We start from the raw sequence: 21,729 nt of genomic DNA on the forward strand, positions 1-21,729 counted from the left end.
GTTCTTGTCTTCTGATTTTTGCACCTGTTACCCTATACCTCTTCAACAATTAAGACCAAATTAAGATGGCTCAGCTACTGTCGTACCAAAGAAATTTACATATATTATAGAATCGAAAAGCAGCAAGTTGAACATAATTTGAACTATTTCAAATTTGCATCAGTTTTAGAATTCCAAATTAGCAACATGAAGACCTACCCCATAATCCGTAAAAAATATATATGTATTAACATATCGAAATAATACATTTCATAAATTAAAATATAAACCAATACTTACCTGAAGACTCAATCAAAGTTAATTTAAATCAAAAATCAAGGCAATGATTCCCGATTTAAATTCCTAAAAAAAACGTTTTTGTCTCGTCACCATTATTTGTTCACATATTTTTGCACTGTACTATAAATTTAAATAACTACAAAATCTGTTGTCCACCAGATACAAGCTAAATTAGTAGTTTATACCGTATATAAACAGATAGCGCCACGCATAGCTTCAATAAGTGCATATTCCAAATTATCAACAGTATTCCGAATTACTATCATTTCGACTAATAATAATTATATTTCTTTCAAACTAAGGTGGTATAATTAAATTGTACAAGTTAAATTTTGTTGTTGATTTGGATCAGGTAGGGCTTTTAGACTTCCCTTCACTTACTGTTCCCTTAAACAATTTGCTAAGCTTTTAATCGGCTTTTGTCGGCCATCTCCGTTACGAGTTAAAATCCCGTTAGATTAGCAGTTTCGGTGTCAAACAGTGAAATCTTAAATTTAGCGAGCAGGAGGTTTACTTAAGCCGGTTTCTGTCCCTAATTACATCTTGTAAGATAAGCTAAATTATCGTGGCAAATTAAATTAGGAGTCAGGTTGCTGCCTGTAACACTGGTACTACAGTTATCTCTAAGTGGAATTTGCATTTTTGGACATTTTGGACAGTTTCAAATGAATTTTACTTGGAGTAGATTTGTGACTTGATGAACAAAATTTCTGACGTAACCAATTTTCATAACTATATATATATACAGGGTGCTACAAATTCGAGGTACGAGAACTGGTATCTCGGAAACCGTAATAGATACGAAGATAGTTAAATTGGGGCAAAGTTGCGTCTTGGGATGTTCACCAGGATGCCATCAAAAAAGTTTTACAAATTTCAAGGATTGCTAAGTTTTTTGAAAAAAAAAGGATTTTTTTGAAAATAAATTTTATTCTTTCCTGTCGTTACTTAGAAAAATCAAAAAACTAATTGCAAATTCACATAACCACTTTATTAGGGCAGGTACCTCATAGCATTTTTAGATTTTCAAATTAACTGATATTTTTTGAGATACAAAGGCGAACTTATTTTTTTTAAATACGGATATGCATTTTTTATTTCAAATTTTGAAAGAACTCAATCTCCCGAGTACAATGATATACCACACTTTATACTTTTTTTGTTTTGGGTACCTTAACAACATCAAAACTATTTAATTGTTATTTAAAATAATTTCAAGTCCGACTCTGGTTTTTTAAATTATTTAATCTGATTATATTCATCGCAACAATATTGATCAGCGCTAATTAACATTGAATAAAGAAAATCGAGCCAATTGAGAGATTCAAATTAAAAATATCCAGGTCAGCAATTTAAAAATATTATTTCTAATTTTTTTATTGTGAATTTGAAATCTCAGTGTACAGGGTGTCCCATTTTAGTTGAAATCATACGGTATCTCCGTTATTAGTGAAGTTAGAAGGATGCGGTTTGCACAAACCTGCCCCACTTTTTTGTCAAACGAAAAATGCTGTAAACAAAATTTTCATAGTCCTCTTTGTTTCTGAGCTACAGGGTATTTTTGAAAATTTTGCAATTTGGGACACTATAAGTATCTCTGTTATTGCAAAAGGTATCGAGAAGGTAAAAACTGTTTATTGTAGAACTTTTTACGGAGAATGCAGTGGCGTAGTCTGTTATTCTTCGAAAATAATATTTTTGAAGATATGAACTAAAGTTATGTTTTTTTAATGGAACGCCCTGTATATTTATAAATTATATGATTCGGCTTGTCATAAGCTTCTCAAATATATATAATATATATCATTATTTACTGTAATATTTTAAAAGTTTTTATTAAAAGATCATATTTATTAGTAGGCCATGATTGATAATAAAAGAAAATAATGAATTATTAAAAGTATAGCCACAGATTAGGTATCCTATAAGTATACAGATAAAAATCTTGTCCCTAATTCGTGGTACGAAAATTGTTTTTTATGACGATGTGCAAACGAGTCAAATTTCCTGTGCGCAAAAATAAACTCGCGTAAAATAACAATAAACAGTGTAATAGAGAGATATCGCTAAATCGAATAGCGTGCATGGACGTTAATAAGGCCAGGTGTTATTTCCTTAACGTGAGGTGGTATTAACTCTCTTCATTTATAGTTATCGGATCGGAAAGAATTCTGATCGCGTCGCGTCCGCTATTTAAACTTAACCTAACTTTGAATTTAAAACTTTGAAATTGTTTTGTTTACTAGGTATTTTAAAAATAAAGGGCTAAAGTGCTTATTTCCAGTGCTTTATTGTTCAACGTCTGCCAATGGGTTTAGGGCAACAAGCGACAAATTCTCTTTTGAAAGGCTAAGTCGTCATCTGCTGTAAACCTAAGACTCTTTATAGGTTCTCTAGTATTGGAAGAGGTGGAAACCATATTTTGGGCAATATTTATTTAATTAAAACTAATCCCAGCTTCTTAAATATCAAATTACCTAATAAAACTGAAGCAATAATTCAAAACAATTCAAACAACCTAAAATAGAAGATCTCGCCGGCCGGCTCCGGTTGTCAAATACCCGCACATGCCCATTTAAGCAATTTTTAAACGTTATCAGAGGTTATTTAGAAAGAGCGCTTGGTGTAATTAATCCGCAAACTACGTCAGTCGGTAACGTTATTAGCGGGTGTTGCGCTGACTCACGCATATCGTAACCATGATAAGGTACGCGTAAATACTGGGTGACGCTATTCGGTTGTCCGATATCTCTCTAATAACTGTGCCGGTCAGGCGCTGTGCACAATTTTAGAGGCCATAAGTGGGCGTGCTATGTGCGCAAACTAGTCACCTAACTAGTGCCCGATTCCGAAAATTGGAACCACGAAAAACAATAAAGAAAAAACAAAGATTATAATCTGTATAATCTGTGGTATAGCTGTCTCTTGTTTTATTTTAGGTGTCACTAATATTTTTTTTATATATTAGAAAAACTTAACTCTCTACCGGTATTTGTAAATTTTAGAAGTTATCGTACCGGAGGTTTTAGATATTTCTTTAGCTAATTTACGTGAAATATATTTTCAGCAAGATGGAGATTTCCCTAACAACTTTGAAATTATTAGAATTTTGTTAAATTATTATTTCTCAAATCAATGAATTGGAACCAATGGACCCATATGATGGCCTCCCTTCTTCTCGGATTTGTCCGTTCTCGATTTCTGATTTTAGGAATCACAAGATTAAAATTAGTGTTAGTGCTAAATAAATATTAGGGCTTGATTATTTTTTTGTGGTTAAATTGATTTTGACATTTTTGAAACAAAAAAAAATTCTGTACCGATTATTTTTATCCAGACTTGTTTTATGATAAAATTTTCTCTATAAACCCAACTAACCTTATCATTATAAAATTCAATTCCACGTTGAAGCTGTATTTTTCGAGAGAACAAGAGAAAGACTTAAGACGTTACAACGACAATATTCTTTAAAATTCTGTTTGCAACGATTATGCGCTTTGATCTCGAGAATCGGGTAATGGCCTACATTGTTTTAATGGAAATCTTCAGTGCGATAGAATGATAGATTAAAGGAAAGAAGTTGAATTGAATATTTTAAGGAAATTTATGTTATATATAAAAATAGAATCGCACAAACATATTATTATTCAAATTATCTGTAAACCATTGTTATTTATTTATAATTTTGGCATTCAAAGTGACAGCAAACAGTTACGAACCATTTTTCTTGTTGCAAGTAGTGATAAAATAAATGGTTCGTCACTAGTCTACTTCTTTCAGAGACTTGCTCTGTACAGAGCGTTGGTGACAGAGCATTAGTTTACCGCCGAATCAGAAAGGCACTATTTGAGAGCCTGTACTAGGCAATTATACATAAAGTGGTTAGTCATTGCCTTTTTAGAGCTGGCGGCTTGCTGGTCGCTCTCTATTTAGATAAATAAATAAAGCGACCATAAGATCCTGGGAAAAATCTATTTTGCGTAACTCATGTCCATTCGTTAAAAAAATTGTCTGTTTCCCAACTCAAGTTGAATAAACAAACTATTTCAATGTAGAGGAATATAATGAATATCCTTTAAATACAATTTTCTCTAATTCAACAAAAACTTTACGTGACAAAACTTTCAATTGTATTTGTATTGATTCTATAATGAAAGCAGAATCTGTTGACATAGACTTGCTAAACGTGGGTGTTTATGAAAATTACTACTAAAAATAGAATACTTTTATTTGAAAATTTAAATTCATTGGAAATCATTGTTTGTGAAAGAGTAATAGAAAAATTTGTTTTGTTAGTAAAATGCTGTGTTGAATAAAAATAGGTTTTTCTGTTATTCTTGCATTGATAAACGTGACAAAACTAGTAATTGAAAGATTTTTCTGTCCTTATAATAAGTAGAGAGTTTTATCTTAATTTTAGATTTGAATGAAATAATAGCATATTATTTTATTAAGAATAAAAATTATACTTTCTGCAGTGAGGCTTTACGTTTCTGAAAAGACTACTTTTGGACTATACTATCGCCAATCTGGAGCTGAACACAAATTTAAGTATCATATTTTATTAAAAAAATTAAAAAAAACTTAAGCTTTACCAGCACAGCGTGGCCCACTCTTAAGAAATTTTCTTTTAATCTAAATATTATAGGAAACAATAATTAATTAATTATAAATATATAAACAGTTATTATTTACATCAACAAAACTCACATCCTTAACAGCACTTAAGGGACATAAGGGGCCATTACTACCGCTTTCCCGTTCGAAATATTCTAATAAGGTTGCGATGAGGTTTTTGCAACCCAAAATTAAGCTATCTTGTACAGTTCGCACTAAAAGAAGTACTACAAAGAACAATGTTCGACTGCACGGTCTGCTAGTACAAATTTTAAGCTTTAAGATATCACAACACAATTTTTTTAAACCAAACTCTCGTAATACAAAACTGAAGTGTCAAAACGGATGACAATGTCAGGAAATAAATAAATAAACATAGCAACTTCACATTTTTTACAGCAGAGCTACCACCTGAATCCCCAGCCAGAAATTTAAATTCCAGTTAGTCAGCCCGACGCCAAATCTCCATCGTTGGCAACAATGAATTTAAAAATCGCGCCCTCGCTTACGTAACTAAAAATTTAATTGGTAGCACTTATACTAAGGGCTGGCAAAGATTAATCTTGGGTCGAGATTTCCGTATGTAAGAAGAGTACAATGCGTTTATAAGGTACTGAACAAAGAGAGGACAGTAAACACGTTGCCAAACGTATGAAATAAACCGAGAAACTGTGCACATCGCTAAGAGACGTGAAAGGGGATATAGCAGATTTGTCGCAGTTGACCGGTCGATACAATAAATACCTCTGTCAGTACTTAAAGTTCTAGGGAAAGGTGTACGTCATGCGTTCAGCTTCACGATTTAATTACGTCTCGTGATACTTAATTTGTTTATTTATTAACGAGTCATTGTAATTTTCCCTATAGCTTGAATTTTTTAAGTGCAAGCTAGAAACATTTGCATTTTTGGTAAAAATAAGTGGAATTGAGTGGGTGTTCGATAGTGGTCGTGCTATTAGAACTCTGAATTCAAAAATCGATATCTCGAAATATATTAGAAATAATACTTTGTAGTTTTTTCAAGAACTTTGTTAATATTTCTACTGTATTTTCTTTGTAGAGAGTATGTGAAAATCTTTATCATTAAAAAAATTACACGATTGCTGAAAATTGCTATGCTCTACAAGTAAATGGATGGATTGTTTACAATTTTTGAATGGAAAAAACAACCTTATCGAATTTTTCTTATGTAAACATATTGTAAAATATCCGATCTTGAAAATAAAAAAAAGTTTCAATATCTAAAGTGGTTCTTGAGTTATGGCCTGTTATGTGTTAAAAAGTTGAGTTTTTAAATTATCGCGATTACTGACGTTTTCTCGTTATAAAAAAATGACACCTTAAACGATATCCTTATAATTCCATTTCAGATGCTCAGAAACATGTCTAATGATTTTATCTAGTTATCTCTTGATAAAAAAGTCTTTTAAAAATAAGCGGTTTGCGATCGTAATTATTAATAAGATCCCTATGCGATTTACTTCCACACATGTAAATGCCGACCCAAAAGTAACAGTTGCCAGCACGGTATAAATATTATTTTCAATTTATTTCTGTAATCTGTACATTTTCTGTTTCCTCAATAGCCTGCAAATGTTGTGGAATACCACCCAAAATACACACTTTTATGCAAATGCCCTTATCTTAAATAAATTTAAGCGTTAAAATTAATAACATAAAAAATTAAGTAGAGAAAAAAATTTGTACCTAACCAACAATTTGTATTTATAGTGGTTTACAATAATTTTGTAAAATTATACAAATATTCTCGTTGATTATTGGTTTGAAATAAATATGACAATGTCCTCCAATGAAAATGCGAGTTGCTTAACTCGAATAATCCTAATTCTGATCTAGCAAATGAGCTAAAATGCTTTACCTAGACTGTTATTCAAAAGCTACAAACCTCTCGATGAAAATATGCATGAAAATTTACTTCCTAGCATACAGCCAGAGGATATTGGTACCAAAGTACCAAGGTAGGTCAAGTTTATTATAATGATTTTCTTAGCTTTTTTAGTGTTTGCACGATCCTTACCAATTTTTTTTCTCGCTAGCTCATGCCTTAAGGCAAGGTCAAGGCCATGTCGTATCAAGGCCGTGGTGTGTCACGCTCTTGCATTTTTACTCCCATCGCGCGTGAAGAAGAAAATCGCCACAAAAATATAGGCATTACTTATTTCAACTATGATATAACAGAGTATTATTACAGCATATTCTTAATATATGCATAATGAATATTATTTTAATTATGTTATATTTTAAAGCGTAAAATAGAGTGAAATACTCCTAATCATAACATTTCCACGGACGGTTTTCCCTAACCAGCAAGGTAGACGTAAAATTTATATTAAAAAGCATAAAAATACCGTAAACATCGTAGCAAAAAGCAGCCCTCATAAAAGGAATCCATTCCTTAACTACACTAATTTAATAGTAGCGCACAACGGTGTTGTATAAAAGCTTATTAAAACACGATGCGCGCCGGCAGCAGTTTTCTGGGTCGCAGATGCTCTCTCTCCATCGCTTTCTAGACCAGCGGCTTTTCATTCCAGACTTTTCGGCATATTTCATGCTCAATAACATTACAAGCGCCCTTCTACGCCTAATTAGCGAAACGATATTATTGCGTTTGGAGCTCCGGCTCGGTTCAACGCAGCAGGCTTTGCCTAGCGGCGACACAAGCCGCGGCGAGGCTTCGCTACTTGAAGCTTAGATCATAATATATGATCTAGACACATCACATTTGTATCAATATTGTACCAAAGATATAGCCTAATTAAAAAATGCGTGTGCACTATGTGGCCATATTTAAAATGAAACTTCTTACTAACTAGATATTACATTGAAGGATTTGAAGAAAGAAAATAATTTGTTTCACTTTCGCAAAATTTGTATTAATATGACTGGTTGTCTGTCTGATTGCTCCATTCGGGGACCTCTATCCAAGTGCCGAGCTTGATTCCAATCGACCCATCATCATCATCATCATCATTCTCAGCTTATTCAACCATTTCCAATTGTGCTGTAGCTTCTCTCACATACTTTTTTTGTAGTTCGACCCATAATAATTAATAAAAATCCTCATGATTTTTGTTCATTTAGAGGCATCGCGCAGTGCTTCGAACATATGGCTCTAGAGGACAAAAATGCAAAACTTCCCTTTTATTGTAGGCAATTTATTCAAACTAGGTTTATTTGACACAAATGATGAGTACTGTCATTGTACTAAATGATGATGTTCTTAGTCCCACGTTTATGAAAATAAATCTTATAAATAATAAAAATGTTGGAGCTGTGTCCCATCTAAGAAAATAATAATTTATAGTGTGGAAACGGTATAAGTATTAAATAAATCCCTGTGATTAAAAAGAATTGAAATAACATTAGAACATGATTCCTACAATATAAGCCTAATATAAGATAAAAATGTTTTTCTTTAATGAAAAAGAAACATTAATGGTATATTTAATTAAAAAAAGCCTAAGATACTATAAATTTACTCTAGGACAACAAAATGCATAGATGGTAACCACTCTGATTCAGAAGAATCACTGCTGAGAGAATCTTCCAAATTTATAGTAGGTAGATGAAGTATCCTCACATATAAGATATTTCTGTACATCATTTTCTAATATGTTACTTTTTCGCGTTGTTACTGTTCTTTTTGTTGGTATGAGGGTTTCGGATGTTAATAGTTACCTCTTTAATAGACCATATCCATATATTATTTTTTCCTTTTCTTGGGTAACATAGTGGGCTTTTTCAGGCACAAGTGGTGTCTCATTTGACTGGAAGGTTCATCAATATCTAATAAAGAACACATTTTTTGAATTACAAATAATTTTGAGTTCTTGTTCTTACGATCATGCGAAGTATTAACCAGATCGGTATTGCTTATCAATTTTACTCCATCTGAAAAGTATTATAAAATAAAGTTCGTCGCAAGCAGACGCAGGTGAACTATACAAAAATTAAAAGTGAATGAATATGACAACAAAAATATTAAATAAATACGATTTGTTTTGATATGCTTTTTTGAAGTTTGAAAACGTAAAATTTTTATACCCTTTTAAGAATCATCTTAAAAAATAAATAAAAACTAAACAATCACGAACTTGTTTAGAAATAAATTTAAAGTACATACCTTGTTTAACAATATCCCTAGTGGCTTTCAGTTAAGTACGTACCGTTTAACTCCATAATATACAGAACTACTATGAATGTTATTTTTTTCACTGATAAGGAAAGGCGTACCGGCAACGCCGCAGCAGCACACCATCGCATTTCTCTCACTCCGACTTAATAAGATCCCTATGCGATCCCTTCCACACATGTAAATACCGACCCAAAAGTAACAGTTGTCAGCACGGTATACGTATCTAGTGAGTATACTTATGGTCTAAGGGCGAAACATACGCTCTCGTTACAAATTGTAGGCCAATTATACGGCGTTACGATTTGAAACCGGAATAACCGCCTCCGTAGTAGTCCTAACAGCCGCCATTTTACTGGGATCGTTTCTCTACGGCACGTCGCTTAATGCAACCCCGCGGATAGAATTTTATCTCTCTATTTCAATTTATCTGCAGATTGTGTTTTCGTTAATTGAAGTCGGCTCGCTTACAGTAGCAACAAACCCAGGTCGATTTTCATTAGTCGCGCCTTTTGAAGTCAACCACGACTTGTTTACATTTGCAACTCTCTTATTTTTTCATTAAACGGTTTTTTTGATACTTTGTGACAGAAATGGTATCCCTTTATAAATAGACACAAGCCATAAAGTAGAAAATGTGTATATCCCTGTATGGGGTATACCTTTCTATAGATATTTTGTCAATGTAAGATAATCTACAAAATAAAATAGTTATTTTTTTGTAAACACTGCTGGCGTTAATCCAACTTCTACCATCAACCCCTATTTTTAATAGTGATATTAGTAATTGAGTAATTTTAATTTAACAACAAAATGTTTTTAAAAATTGTTAGTATACCCTAAATTAAAAACGTTGGTACGATTGGGTATACAGGGTGCTACAAATTCGAGGTACAAGCATTGGTATCTCGGAAACCGTACTAGAGACGAAGATGGTTAAATTGGGGCAAAGTTGCGCCTTGGAATGTTCACCAAGATGCCATCAAAAAAGTTTTAAAAATTTCAAAGATTGCTGAGTTTTTTGGAAAAAACATTTTTTTTTGAAAATCAATTTTATTTTTTCCTGTCGTTACTTTTTAGAAAATCAAAAAACTAATTGCCCGGGTGCCCGGTGTAAAGGTAAAAATGTAAAAGATGCCTGGTGGCGTAGAGGTACAGGCTCTCGTCTACCAATCTCAAGGTGGGGGTTCCATTCCCACACCCGGCATTTCATCAGCCGACTATTTTTATTAAAATAAAAATAGTTTGGGTACCTAGGTCGACTCAGCCTTAAATGAGTACTTGGGATTTACAATCCTGAGGTAATAATAGGCGGTTGAAGCGTAGTGCTAGCCACATTACCTTCCTTGTATACCGAACGGCTCTAGTATAGCAAGCTGTACCTTGCTACTCCCAAGGCGTTAAACGCTATATACGGGAGCTATTATTATTATCATTATTATTATAAAAAACTAATTGCACATTCTCATAGCCACTTTATTTGGGCTATCTAATAGTATTTTTAGATTTTCAAATTTGCTGATAATTTGTGAGATACAGAGACCAACTTAATATTTTTAAATACGGACCTGCATTTTTTATTTCAGTTTTTGAAAGAACTCTGTCTCCTGAGTACAATGATATGCCACATGGTATACTTTTTTTTTTGGGTACCTTAACAACAACAAAACTATTTAATTATTATTTAAAATAATTTCAAGTCCGACTCTTTTTTTTTAAATTGTTTAATCTGATTATATTCATCGCAACAATATTGATCAGCGCTAATTAATATTGAGTAAGGCAATCGAGCCAATTGAAAGATTCAAATATATAATATAATCAGCAATTTAAAAATATTATTTTTAACTTTTTTTATTGTGAATTTGGTATCTCAGTGTACGATCTAATAATATGCATATATTAATGGTAGTTATTATAAATAAATCAACTTTTACAAACTAGTTTCTTGTGTTCTACATGTTCGAAATGGTTACCACCCTTCCTATTGCACAAATTTATTATTCATACAATTTTATTTATAGCTCTGTGAACATATCTTCTTCTTGTACTTCCGAATGCCTTTAGTACTCTTTATTGTAAATGATAAAAAATATTGACTTCACTTTTACAAATAACTTCAAGTAATACACCCACCATCTTTTGACGCAGATCCAGTAATCTCGCTGGACATTATACTACTCTACCATTTCTATTATTCTACCATATTATATTTATATTATTTTTTATTACATTTGATTTTCCGTATTCAATGTTTTACCCCACGTCATTGTTAAGTTTGAAGGCTTACTATAATATGAAAAGATTTAATATTTAAAAAAAAACAGAGCCGGACTTGAAATTAGTTTAAATCAATTGTGTTCCAATGTCTGAAACAAAAAAAAATATAAAGTGTGGCATATCATTGTACTCAGGAGAACGAGTTCTTTCAAAAACTGAAATAAAAAATGCAGATCCGTATTTAAAAAAATTAAGTTTGTCTCTGTATCTCACAAATTATCAGCTAATTTGAAAATCCAAAAATATTATCAGATAGCCCTAATAAAGTGGCTATGAGAATGTGCAATTAGTTTTTTGATTTTCTAAAAAGTAACTACAGGAAAAATAAAAACTGATTTTCAAAAAAATCAGTTTTTTTTCAAAAACTCAGCAATCTTTGAAATTTTTAGAACTTTTTTGATGGCATCTTGGTGAACATCCCAAGGCGTAACTTTGCCCCTATTTAACGATCTTCGTATCTATTACGGTTACCGAGATACCAATGCTCGTACCTCGAATTTGTAGCACCCTGTATACTGAGTATAATGGTATTTACCCAAATTCAATATACCTTTTGAGTATATACCGGGTGGAAAAACGTGGCTATTTACTCAAATTTCAATATACCGGGCGCTTGTCCATCACTGACCTTAACCACAGCAACGTATGGCTGGGTCTGCTAGTACTCTACAAATTTTAATTCCCTTCAGAATGTCAAAATTTAAGTTTTTTGCGGCATAAACGGCCCTATCTTTTTTTACATTAACCTAGAAGTTTGATTTTTTGACAGCTTCAAGAAATTGTAGACCTGAGTAAAAGGTTTTAATTTCAATTCGAAACCTCTACGCGTTCCCGAGATACAGGTTCTTGACAGACGGACGGACGGACAGAAAATAAAGTGATCCTATAACGGTTCGGTTTTTTCGTTTTGAGGTACGAAACTTAAGAAAGGTTTTAACCTTTATAGTTTTACCATTTTTTTTAATTTGAATTTTAATTTGTTGAGGTACATTTATCAGAACGTCAACGATTTTAATATGCGTCTATACTAAAAACAGTTACCTGTGCTCTTGTTGTAGTTACATTTACATCGTATATAATAATAGATATAGAGAGCCTTAACATTAATACATTTTTTAGAAGTCTTGAATACAAAACATAAAACTGTTCAAACCCCGTTTTCTGATATCAGTACGTATCAATTAACAACATGAAAAGATTTTTTAATAAAAAAAGATAACTGACATCCATTCAACGCTCTCAAAAAAGACCTTTTATACAGCTAAATAAGGGGTCTTGTAACGGGTAGGGATTTCCAATAGATTAAAGAAAAAAATGATGTATAAGGAACAATTTATCAAGTTTGGACTCTCATGTCTGTGACACGCACTAGGAAAAAAATATATATACAGTATGATAGTAAAGAAATGGCAGCAGAATATAATAAATAACAAATTAAGGAATTGGCATATGTCTGTGATAAGTTAAATGTTCGACAAATCATGGTATTAACAAAATGTGTTTCAGAATTTAATAAATTATGAATAAGAACACTTAAACTATAGTTATTAGGTCTACAACGGTTTTTAATATACATATCTGTTGAAAATAACTAAAGTGTTTTTGAATAGTTCTAGTTAGATATTTTAAATAGTGTTTTCTTTGTTCTTGGATTATGCAGACGATCTATGTGTCTTTTCCCATTCCCATTCGGATCTGTCTCAAAAACAATAGACTCCAAAAGGAAGCTAATTAAGTCGGCCTTTAAATCAACGTGGCGAAAACCAAAGAAATAAAGTCAAATACCTCAACAACTAAGATCTATACCCTTCCAACCGAGCCATCGAAAGAGTTGATGAATTTCAGTAACTGGGAAGTATATTTCGCAGCGATAGGGGCACGGAGAAAGATATAGAGGAAAGACTCTTAAAGGCACAAAGAGTTTTTGACATGCTTGCACCTGCGTGGAACTCCATATATAAAAAAATAAAGTCCAGCTCTTCAACAGCAATGTGAAATCTATTTTGCTTTATGGATGCGAAACATGGAAGGTTACGCGTGGTCTCATGGATCGCATGCAGGTGTTTGTTAACAAGTGTCTTTGAAGAATATTAAGAATTTTCTGGCCCAATCAAATTAACAACGAAGAACTGTAGAGAAGAATATCAGAAAATCAAATAGACAGTAAAATTAAAAAAAGAAGGTGGAACAGGATTGGGCATATTTTGCACAGACCACACAGAGATGTCACAAGACAGACACTTGAATGGAATCCACAGGGAAAGACCAAGAAATACCTGGATAAGAACAGCCTCTGAAACCTCTGAAGCCCAAGAGATTGGCAAAACATGGAGAGAGATCAAACAGACAGTCCAGAAAAGGATCAGTTGGAAACATCTCTTGGAAGTTCTATGTCCCACAAAGGGATAACGGTCATATTCTTTGTTCTTTCTTTTTTTCTTGTTACCGAAGACGCGACGCGCGCCGGGAGGAGACATGCCTCCTGAAAAGTTAAGCATTTTTTGTCCGTTAGGCAAATTTGTTTTATTAGTAAAATGCTGCTGACAAGTTGGTCTCCGGTAGATTAACGCAGCCTATTTTATTTTCTAGATTTTCTTACAGTGCTAGGAGAAAAACACCCAGAAGGCTTCTTGGAGAAATATAATCACTAATAAGTTTAAACTGTTAAATATTTATAGTTGTTAAATAATAAAAGTATTACATTTATACAGCACTAAAGCTAGCAGAAAAAGATAATTAGCAAGAAACACTAAAACTGCCATAATTGGCTTAATCCTCCGTAATTGCAACGTTGAAACTTTTCCGTTTTGCCTCAAAACGTTGCGGTAAACAGCGACCTGCTCAAAAAGCATTTGCATCTGAATGGAGTTTAGCTCAAAGCGAAGCTGACTGTAAACAGTTAGATTTGAATGGGTCCGGCCATGTTCCCAACTTTCTTAATTGTTTTGTAATTTTGTTTAATATAATGACCGGCAAATTTGTTTAACCAAAACACAATACGAGAACAGAATTGATGTAAGCAGTCGTTTAATTGGTACACTCAAAAAATTATAAGTAATTTTACAAAAAAAATCATTATCATCATCATCATTTTCAGCTTATTTAACCATTTCAAATTATGGTGTAGCGTCCCTTACATACTCTCTTTATAGTTGGGCCCATTGTTGTCTATAGTTGACTATACGGACCCAAGTTATTTCTGCTAATATCCTAATTTCATGGTCCCATCTCAGGTTTGGTCTTCCTCTAAGTTTCTTAGTTCCTCGTGGGTACCATGCAGTAATTTTTGTGGTCCATCTGTTATCCGTTCTTCTTGCCAGGTGTCCTGCGTATTGTCATTTGGGGGATTTGACTCTATGGTTAATCGATTGAAAACGTAGTTAGAGGAAAGACGAAGAACATTTTGATCTAAGCAGTTTTTTAAACAGGTGTAAGTCTCAGTGCATGGGTGATTAGTGTTTTTATAATTTAAGGGTAAGTATATTATATTAATTGTATTTATATGTAGTTTCTGTTAATATAAAGCCAACTCTTTTAGAAAATACAATCTCCATTTATTGTAATTAATCTTAATTTTAGCGATTTTTTAATGCAAACATAATTATTGTTGCTAGTATACCTGTATTACTTATTCTTTCAGACGTCTTTCTGAGGATAACTTTAATAGAGGACTCTATTTTTTCCTCTCTTGGCTAGGCGCAGAATTCCAGTAAGGTTCTTCTATAGAAGAAGAGGGAAGGCAAAAGTATCTTACATACAAAAGTTTTGTTTTCTGACTTTTTATTATCCTTTATAATAAATATTATAGTTATAAATACGTGTTTTCTCACTTAATTAATACGTGTTTAATAATTTAGTTATAAAAATATGTTTATATTTATTATGTAAATTCACTGTAGTAAAATGTTTTTATTTATTGTTACTACATAGTAACAGTACAAGAAGTGAAGCGATTTTAAAAGATAAATTTACGCTGAATAAGTAAATTTACTATGAGATACATATTCTCTAAATAAATAATATTGGTGAATATAATGACATGTTATAACATATTTATATACATGCCACAAATTATTCATGCATACATACAAACGAATTGTACAACTAAAGAACGGATGGTAAATTTACTACAATAATATGTGGCAAGAAATTACCTTTAATATCGTTATTAAATTCACGAATTAATTTGCCTTAATTTAAACCCATGATGAAAATAGAGAAATACAGCTAGATATCTGCATTATTGGCAACTGCCCAGCTCCTTCGAAACACCGGTCAACGATATATCACCGAAGTTAAACGACGTAAGACGATACTACTGGATGGACGAGTGGATTAACTTCTTGCGTCTTGCCTGTACCCATTAAACGTGATTATCTTCACAAAACAAACTATAATAATAATCAAAATATAATTTTACTGCCACTGCCAATAACTGCGAAGAAGATTGTCTATATCTACTATATAATTATATTCAACTGATGCCAACGATTGGCGACGACTGCCAAGAAACTCTGCACATATAATTTCAAGGGTGAGTCTTAAATATGTTGAAATATAGTTCAAATATTCTTAGGTCTGGTAGATTTCGATAAAAGAAACATATTTTTTCTTTACTGTTTTTCAAATAACTGTCCAAAATACCCGAGTTATTTTGCTTTGAAAATTCTAGAAATTATATTTTTTGCTTAAATTTTGAGAACCACTGGATCTTATTTTAGATTTTCTTTCTTGTAAATTTAATCTCCTACCTAAGTTGCCATATTATCAGAAAATTATCTTAAAATTAAAAAAAAATCCAATTCTTTTGCGAAAAGAACTTCATAGACATATTCTTCATAGAAATATAGTACCTTGAAGTGTGTATACTTGCAAAAAATGTACATGTACTGCCAAAATATAATTTTACTGCCAAGCGACTGTCATCTATTATTATAGGTCGACTTCCAATGAGTGCTAGTGACTACCAAGAAAATGTACATGTAATTCTAATAGTCAGACACCCCTCGACTACTCCTAAAAATATTTGCACTTACTTAAGACTCAGCCTGTATTTTTTAGGTTAGAAACCTATATTGGAAGTAAAAAAGTTTAATAAAAGTCACACTTCTTAGGAAAAACAAATAAATATCACTTCTTTATAATGTATCTGCATACCTCAATTTAGTTGTTTTTAACATATTTTTAATTAAAGTAAAATATTTTAGGCTGACGTGAATAACATGTGTGAACAAATATTAATCCTAGCAATACTGAGCTTAGACAGAGGAAAAGAAAGTTTAACAGAGAACCATGTGTGGCATTAAACATGATTTTCTTCACAACAAAAACTATCTATACAAGAAAATACAGCATACGTCCAAAATTAATGCAAGATAATACTCCAAGTGCGCTTTTGGGCACCAACTAATGCACTTCCTTCGTTTCGGTTCCGAACATTAAAACGCTCTCTGCGACTATACCGTTCCTAAAACGTATATCAAAAGCATAAATCCCGTCGAGGCACGGCTTTGCCCGTATTATTTTCCGGCACTGCCTGTTTAATATCGTGTAAACCGTCTCGCTCCTGCTTTAGCCTGAACGAGAAAGGAGCAAAACACATATAGATAAACTTACCTACTACGTATACGTTTCCAGCTAAGCTTTATTGGGCCGTTTTCTTTGTTCCGCGGTGGGTATCAGTGCGGCTAGAACTGCATTCGAAACGTGACGACGACAATGATGGTGGCAGTAGTAGTGTTACGGTTATAGCCTTAAGAAATTGGCATATTTTATTAGGAAAGGGATTGCGGATGCTGCAAAATGGCTTTACTATAATAAATTCAGCTAGTATGGTCTTTAAGTAACGGATTGCTGCTCTTCGGGATTCAGTGTAGTTATATTCAAATATCAAAAATCAAGTTTAGTTATTTTATATCTTAAAAACATTTTTCTTGAAATAACGGAGGAGCTTTACACATTAAATTGACGATGTTATCTATTATGCGATGAGAGGTTTAATTTTAAAATACATTGACTGCCAAAATATCATTTTACTGCCAAGCGACTGCCAATAACTGAGAAAAAGACTGTCTATATCTGCCATATAATAATTATATTCAACTGATACCAACGGGGATTGGCAGCGACTTCTAAGAAACTCTGTATATGTAATTCCAACAGTGAGACACCCAACGATCTGTACATACAGTCTCATTGAATTTAATATACAGGGTGGTCCGAACTGTATTCCGGAAACTTCGGCAGCATATTCTGTAGATAAAAATAAATAAAAAAACTTCGTATAAGTGTATGTCCTAATCTTTTTTTTTCGATTTTTTCCAAATAGGTAATTTCTGAAGTAAGTATTTTTATTTGTGTCTGTAGGTAAGTCAATATTTCGATGAAAATTGGTGTCTGGGAGTTTTTTGACATGATAAATTTGATTTTGAGATCAATAAGACTCCTATTTGTAGAGGGAGCCACCTACATGTGTTTTAACTGTTTTGAAGAGAAATAACTTTTCGTCCGTACCTGTATAAAACTACTGAGTGAATAAATATATATTTCGGCGATTTTTTGCGTAAAAAACACGTCTCTTAGTAAAAATCGCTACGAGCAATCATTCTCAAGATATTTAGAATAGAAATAGACAATACATGTCATTACTGAGAAAAAATAAACATTTTAACAGAGTTATTTTACTGAAATTATAAATTTGGGAACTTTTTATTTTTTTTAAATTAATCATAATTTTTTTTTCAGAACCAAACCAAAAAATTAGAATAATTATTCCTCTGTTGAACTTTTGCCACAAAAACATTTCAAATTTGTGATTTCGGTCTAATAACTATTTAATTAACATGTTTAATTATATATATAACATAGATAACAGGTACTGATAATTTCGATTCCAAATATCTCAAGACCCATTGCTCACAGCAATTTCTACCAAGAGACATTTTATACGCAAAAAACGTCATAAATTTATATTTTTTTACTCAGTAGTTTCATACAGTTACGGACGAAAAGTTATTATTCTTCAAATCAGTTAAACAATATGTAGGTGGCGCCCTCTACAAGTAGGAGTCATATTGACATTAAAATCAGATTTCTCATGTCAAATTACTCCCAGACAATATTACTTAGTCCAAAATAACTGAGTAATTTTACTTAAATTTAAAAAAATAGTTTTTTGTTTAAATTTTGAGAACCACGGGATCTTTTTTTTGGATTATCTTTCTTGTAAATTTAATCGACTACCTATGTTACCATATTATGAACAAATTATCTTTTTTGACTTATAAATAAAAAAAATTCCATAATTTTTTTTCAAAAAATCCCAAATTTTTATTTTTTGAAAATAAGCCGAAATATACTTCCCCTAAAAATATTCGCAAAGGAAAAATAAAAATAAAAAGAAACAGAAAAATAGAAGGAGAAAAAAAAATATAAGAAAAAGGAGTAGAAAAAAAATTGAAAAAGAAGTAAAAGAGGTTTTATCTAAAATGTTTCCCATCGTGTCAGACACTGACATACAATTCAGAAACTCTAGCTCGCAAATGATCAGCTTGTGAACGATACATAAACACAATATGTCTATCATAAACATGGCTTCTGTTTTTGATGTTTGTAAATACAATCGACCGTCTTTCCTCTATATTTTATATGCCTGATTGAAAAAAAAAACTCTTTTTGCAGGTCGCCTCTAAAGCTGGGTTGTTACTTCGAGCAAACATAAATCGGTTATTACGTTTTCTGGCAAAATTTACGACGTCCATATTTTACAGCTGCTTACGTAAATAAACCGTACCGTAAAATAACTCGCCCTTTCTCATCTCCTACAGTCTCAACGCCTCTCGTCCTCGATCCAAACGAAGTCGGTCAGCTCGAATTAATGACGTGTTTACAAATTCCGCCGCCCTCTAGATTGCGCAACTTATAGAAAACAGAGTTGTAACGGTAGAAGAGGAGAGAGGAGGAGATTTCGGTGTCAGAAGCCTCGATACATGCCGCCGTTAGAACAAGATACTAGCACAGATTAGGTATCCTATAAGTATACAGATAAAAATCTTGTCCCTAATTCGTGGTACGAAAATTGTTTTTATGACGATGTGCAAACGAGTAAAATTTCCTGTGCGCAAAAATAAACTCGCGTAAAATAACAATAAACAGCGTAATAGAGAGATATCGCTAACCGAATAGCGTGCATGAACGTTAATAAGGCCAGGTGTTATTTCCTTTTTATTTGGGACACCCTCTATATTTTTATTTAACTGAAAAGAATTTAAAATTACCTTTCCAAAAATATAGCACCTGATATTTTGTTATAGTCCTCTTCGAAATACAGAATTTTTAAAAGTTCGCCACTTTTAACAAAGTAGGCTTTGGACCCTTTATTGATGATATGCCCTTAATGGAACTCGAAAACATATTTTTTCCAGCAAGACGACGCACTTGCCTCTGAACTCTGAACTTATCAGCAAATTTTGCAGCCAATTTCAAGAATAATTGAATTGCTATCCAAGATCCAACAGCCGTTGGCCATCGAGGCCGCCTGACTTAGATGCCCATGATCTAATCCTATGGATATATTTGCGGAAAATAAAGGTTCTTTATTCTTCCGTATAATCTAGACAAGAATTAGGAAATACTTAGCAGTTATGGAGGGTATCTTTCACCCCACTGAGTTAATGAATTCCGCGAGAAATGTTCAAAAACTTGCCCGTCTGTCCATAACAGAAGACGGTCGATATGTCGAACACCTGTAGCAAAATCTCATGTCTTGGTTTGCTATTTATTTTTATTGTTATTAAATATAGTTTAAATGTGTTGATGTTGGTTAAATATATTTTAAATTGTAATAAAATTCTGCATCTCCCATAGCAAATATTATTTTCGTTTTAATTGATGCTCACAGCTAGAATTTTTTTGCATTACAGCCGGTGCCATTCAAAGCCTACTTAATTAAAGCGGGCGAATTTTTCTATACTCTATATCTCGAAGAGGAATAGAGCAAAATATCAAGTGTGTTATATTTTTGGAAATGTAATTTTAATTTTTTTTCAATAAATTAAAGATATACAGGGTGTCTCATATAAAAAATCAAATTTTCTGTTGATAATTCTTAAATTATTAATTTTAAAAAAATTATACTTAAACCATTAAATTCTACGTAAAAAGGTGCTTTGGAAATATTTTTATAAAAATACAAAATTTTCCATAGCAAAAAAGTTACAGCGATTTGTTAAAAATGCGTATTTTTGAAAAACACCTCGTAACTCCGAAACAGTAACAGATATATATGCGGTTTTCACCATCATGTTTTTGACAAAAATTGAGCTCAGACACCATATTAGTTTTTGTCTATCTCCTATAGAAAAGGGTGTTTCCATTTAAAAGCGTCGAATTTGACCCACCCTGTACACAATCTCAAATCAGTCTAGAGGAGACCTCTATTGAATTAAGTGTCATTAGTAGTGCTTGTATCCACTATAGTGGGATGTTTGGACTGCATCTCAATGTCTCCTACACCAAACTATTGGTCTTTTCTAAGACTCCAGTAAATGCACACCTGCGTGTCAAGGGACAAACAATCGAACAAGTGACCTCAATAAAGTATTTAGGAGCTAACATCAATAGTCAGTGCAACCCGAAAAGAGAAATATTTTCAGGAATTGAGCCAGCGAGAAAAATCTTCGTGAGTATGAAATCATTTTTTACAAGACGAGACGTGTACAGAGGGATGCTGCGAATCTTATGGGTACAAAGGATCACCAACGATAAAGTACTCCAGCGCATGCAGAAACAAAAAGAGATACTGAATACCATCAAGGAAAGAAAAATGCAATACCTGTGTCATGTGATGAGAGGTGGTAGATACGAAATACTGCGCCTCATAATATAGGGCAAAGTGCAAGGGAAAAGATCAGTAGGAAGACGCCAGAACTCATGGCTATAAGATTAAAGTAGATGGTTTGAACGCTCGTCTGCGGTTTCAGTTTAGAGAGCCACAATTGCTATTTGGATCGTCAACCTTTGGCAGGAGAGGGCGTGATAAGAAGTACTAGTGCTTGACTACCTGTACAGATGGCAACTGAATGGTGTTTTCTCAGAAACCTGTCTTAGGATATATTCCAAATAATAAATTGGTTCTTAAGATTTATATCTTAAAAATCTACTATACAGAGTGAGTCTTAAATTAGTGCAAATATTTTTAGGGTTAGTATGACTCCAGAAACACGGTTATGAGTTTTTTTCGCGAAAAAAAATGTTTGAAAATTTGTAATTTAAAAATTTTGGATTTTTTTTAGTTTTTGGTTAAAAACATAATTTCTTGATAATACGGCAACAAAGGTATATTTAATATCAATTAAACTTTTAGTTACGTAATTGAGGGTGCTATTTTGTTACCAACT

Source organism: Sitophilus oryzae, unplaced genomic scaffold, assembly GCF_002938485.1.
Source record: "Sitophilus oryzae breed Bouriz unplaced genomic scaffold, Soryzae_2.0 scaffold_497_pilon_pilon, whole genome shotgun sequence".
Classification (NCBI taxonomy): domain Eukaryota; kingdom Metazoa; phylum Arthropoda; class Insecta; order Coleoptera; family Curculionidae; genus Sitophilus; species Sitophilus oryzae.